This window comes from Corvus cornix, chromosome 3 (assembly GCF_000738735.6).
Source record: "Corvus cornix cornix isolate S_Up_H32 chromosome 3, ASM73873v5, whole genome shotgun sequence".
NCBI lineage: Eukaryota > Metazoa > Chordata > Aves > Passeriformes > Corvidae > Corvus > Corvus cornix.
In genome coordinates this window covers 19359222-19364147 of record NC_047056.1, presented here as the reverse complement: position 1 = coordinate 19364147, position 4926 = coordinate 19359222, and positions in this window count along the sequence as shown.

Sequence of the window (4926 nt, the reverse complement as noted above, 5' to 3'; positions counted from 1 at the left end):
GTATTTTCATGCATGTCTGGATTTTAAGGTTCATGTTTTCACAGCTTTTTTCTCCATTTATAGTGCCTATGTCCTTTTAAAGCAACAAGAACCTGAGATTCATATTCAGTAACATATACGCAAGAACACTGGGCCTTGAGAGAAATACCAAAACACAACAAAATCATGAGGTGTAACCAACATAAACAGATTATATTGATGAAGGATCTTTCATTCCCAATGGAGCCAAACCCTTACACAGCCACTTTAATCTTCTGCAGAAGATCTCCCACACTCAGGTGAGTTCATTACCCAGGAAGGGAATGTTTGAAATACTGTCTGATACATAAAGCAGCTCTGCTAGCAACAGTCAAACCCATGTGAAACCAGTCACACCAACACATTGAATGAAAGGCAGACACCACTAGCCCACATATTAATAGAAAGCAGCTTCTCTATCTACTGAGAATACTGTTAGTATGATTTTTCTAAGCCCTGAGCACGTTTGTGGAACTCTTTGGGGAGTTCTGCGTCAAGGAACATCCCTCCAGGCTACAGCAGGCTGAACAAGATGGGCCAAGGAGCTTGCCTGGAAGGTCCCTGCAGGTGAAGCAGCTGAGTGGACATCCAAATGACTAGAAATAGTTCCTGCTGCAAAGAACAAGCAGGAGAAACACACAGGCACCAGAAACATAGCCAAGCCTGGATTTGTTTTGGCAGCTTGTTGGATAGGCACAGGCTCTGATTCCTGAAGAAGGGAATTGCCTCCTGTTGTCCATGGACAGAGCCTTCATTTCTTTTTAAACAAATTGGATGGCATGCAGTAAATATCTGGCTCCTGCTAGCAAAATTGTCTCACAAGACCCTAAACACTGATGATCTCTCAGGCCAAAAAGAACATGATCTGTTTATTTATTACTTGTTTACCTTGTTCTGGTCACTAGAAACATTGGGTGAAGATCCCGTGTTGCCGACAGTACTCATGTTTGCTTTTCTCTTGCAGACTGATTTCCCTTATCCATCTCCACACTAAATCATACCAATGATGCACAATATTATTGATGCAGCCTAGCCAGGGGTCTTTTTTTTTCTATTAAGGAACAGAAGAATGCACCCCAGAACATACTTCTGACTGGGAGAAAACAACTTTTCAAAATCTACATATTTTGAAAGTTAATCATTTGCTAAAGACTCAACTGTTCAACTAAAAAGTAGGAAGGGAAATAAATTTTTTTGTTTGCCTTGGTGAGAGTATGACTAGCTTTGCATGATAAATGGACCACTAGGTTGTGTGCCTGAATAGCAATTTCTGTGGCACTTCCTACCTCTACTGTGGCAGTTGTGCAGACAGCTCTTGACAAGAACTTTTCATAATAAATGATGCCAAGATGTATACTGAAAGCATAAACATAAAAATATTAATTCTATGTCAAAGTGCTGCCATTGAATTCCAATATATGAAACCACTGCAAATTAGAGGACAGATTTGTTTTTATCAGACCACAGTAACTGGCATGAAGGTCTACAAAACAGACCCTTGAGCCCTGGAAGAAGGGTAGGAGAGGGAAGAAATATAGAAAAGAGTCAAATTCAGCATTTAATTTTAACACTCAATAATGACGAAAACAAGTGTAGAATACCTTCCCTCAATTCTGCCATCCTCTGGTATGGTGATGATGGCAATGCCACGATACTGAGAAAGAAATAAAGGGGGGATGTGGAAAGTTTCAAATAGCTGATATTTTTATTTCCACGCCAAAATCCCTGCTTCTGTCAAAATCACCTAGATATATAATAATTAGATAGTTATATAATCATAATAATCATATAATAATCTAATCAATTAGGAAACAGACATGACTCTTTGTAATCACCAATGAAACATCCGTGGATTAACTCACCTACTCAAAAATCCAAGAGTAACTGTACAATACCTGAAAACTATTTTTCAATATCAGGTGCAGGAGCCTTAGCTCTGCACATACAGCTGTAGCAGTGTTCCTGGATGTTATATATATTTACACATGCTGAACATAAAAATTACTCTGCAACATACTGCTTTCAGCTAAAGTCAATTTTAAAGTGCAAAGCCATTTTAAATGAGAAAAAGTATCAAAATGCTTGCAAGTAAATTAAAGTCTTCTGTTTTTTTCTGAGTAGAGTCAGTGTGAGAGAACAGAACCCAACCAGCAAGCACTTCAAGCAAGGGCCTATCCTAAGGAACAAAACAAAGCTCACACTTGACATTTACCTTCTCTGGAAAACTTAAATATGGCTACATATTTACATTTCAATATTCATTTCACATTTAAGTCACAATGTAATCCATTTGTTTCATTAAGACAAAAAAAATAAATAAATAAAAAGAGAAGCAATTGCAACAGAATATGTTTTTAAGGGTGTGGGATCACATTTTATTAAGGCTGTGAAATGTAATAAATTCCTTTTGGAGATGTTACATGTTAGCAGTGAAAGACTTGTAAAACACCATAAGCATTAGAACTTAAGCACACGTTAGTTTAACAAAATTTGCAACGTATTTCCATATTGCCTATAATCTTCTACAGTTATTAACATACTATTAATTCATTCAGAAGACCACTTTCAGACAGTAAGGCTAGGTTTTTGGAGAAGCCGTGATTTCCATGGGTTACATCTCTCTGCTTCACATGCTTTACAGCTTTGGCCCAGGAAAACAGTTATAACCCTCTTCTAGTTCTTACTCCAGCATGTTTCATCCTTCCCCTCCTTCAGGTAGAAGGCAAAACTGGCAGGGAAGGGGCCTCTTACTCCTCTAACAACAGAAAACTACCAGAAACAATAGAATCATCTACTGGCCAAGTCTGAGAACTTGTTTCAGGCCCACTACAGTATGAAGAGTTTTTTGCTGTGGGACTGAGTTTTGGTTTTTTAAATTTAATTAAATTTCATTAATCAATAAATGTCATTTAATATAATTAATATTCAAGATAATTAATATACCTCAAAAACAGCCCAAGAAACATTTTCCTTGGGTATAAATAGAAGTTATTACAGTAAATTTGTTGTCATTCAAATTGTAACACAGCACTTTTCAATTTATATTTGTTCAGAGCTCCTATTCTCTCACAAGTTTCTATGTAGCTGTCTATTTTGTCCCTTTTTAAAAAAAATATTAGTCTTTCCCCTGAAGCCAGCCCTGTAGTCCTCTCTGTTCAGGGGAAGATAAAGTTAGCTCTTTGTTTGTTTCCTGACAGAAAAAAAAGGATAAATCTTATGCCTTGACTGTTTCTCTTTTAAAAAAAAACCAAAAAAACAACACACAAAATCCTCCAAACCTTGAGTACTATTTTTGCACGGTGTAATATTTTATTCTTCGTTTTGTTCCTGGCATCAAGCTTTATTTGTTGGCACAAAGAAATCTTGTACCTCCAACCTTGTAACTCAGAGGCAGAGAATGACAATTCATAAGCTTTAAAAAAAATTGGTTGTGATTTGTTGCCATAACTGTGCAGAAGAGTTTGTCCAAAGCCGCCCACCACTGATGCACCTTTGTTTAGTAACTCTTCACGTATAATAACCCTCAAAAAATGATACTGCTCATGAAAGATGGCAAGATAAATTAAAATATTGCAAATAAGCATAATTAATGAGAAATTGTGTCCTATAATACTAACAAGTACATTTTCCTTCCAAGCTAATAAAAAAAAAAAAGAGCCTTAATGGCTCAAATACCACAATTGTTTTTGTATACTGAAAGTGACAGGAAAAGAAAGGTGTGTCTTAGCTACTAAACACCATCAATACTGACTTTTTCATTTTGGCACTACATTGCTGAGATTTTGTATTCTTCAGCTGGGCAACCGACAGTATAGCAAATTTAGATATACCTTTCATCCCTTCCTGCCATGCAATTTATTCATTTCCCCAACTATCAGATTTTTTTCCTTCTCCTTACTTCTTGGACTCATTGCAGAACGCTTTCAGATACATTAAAAATACAGCTGCATACTAAAGGGGCAAAACAACATGCTGTTTGTTAGTCTACATTTAACCAGTGCCCTAAGATTTCACGGCCTAAATAAATAGGAATAGAGTAGTCAGGACAGTAATTCGAACAGCAATACAAGCACAGCATGCTCCTCATACTACACACACACACTGATGTTTCAACTACTTAACCCACAGGCCATTCTGAAGGTAATAACGCGCTACCTCAAGAGGCTAGGGTTTCATTACATTTTTAAGAACTAACAGGTGCGCCCCTAGGGCTTGCCAGAACGAGTTGTGATGAACTGCCCCGGGCCGCACTGCACCTGGCCAGTGAAATGGCAACAGCGCACTTTATGGCCGGCCATCCTCGTCCCACTGTCGCAGACCTCAAAGCGCTAAGGCAGCTGGCTAATCTGCACGGCACTAGAGGAAGGGGAAAAAAAAAAAAAAAAAAAAAAAAAAAAAAACCTTGAACGTGTATAAGTTACCTAAAAGTGCAAAAGTAAGCTCCTACTCCTTATCCCCTTATGGCAGTTCAGTTGAAACTAGCAAGAGCATCAGAATAGTCGTGCTTAGACATGGATTAAGGCCGGACAAGCTCTCAAATGTCTGCGGGACCTTCTTCACGGTGCTCCTTGCAGGCCCTTCATTTTCTGAAGCGCCCCGAAGGAGCTACCAGTGCCACCCGCAGCCGGGCCCTGCCCTCGCAGCGCTGCTCGCGGTGAGCTGCAGCCCGACGCCTCCCCGCACACGTCTGACAACACCAAAGGGGCGGCTCGGCCCCGCACAGGGCACTGCTAAATACGGCGTCTGCAGGGAGTCCGCGCTGCCCGTAAACAAGCTCTGCTAACCGAGCTTTCTTAGCTCGGTGCCAGGAGAGCTGGGGGTGCCTCAGCAGAGGCGCGGGGGGCGGAGACAAGCCGTCGGCAGCCCCGGAACCGGCAGGGCCGGCCTGGAGGAGGAGGAGGAGGAGGA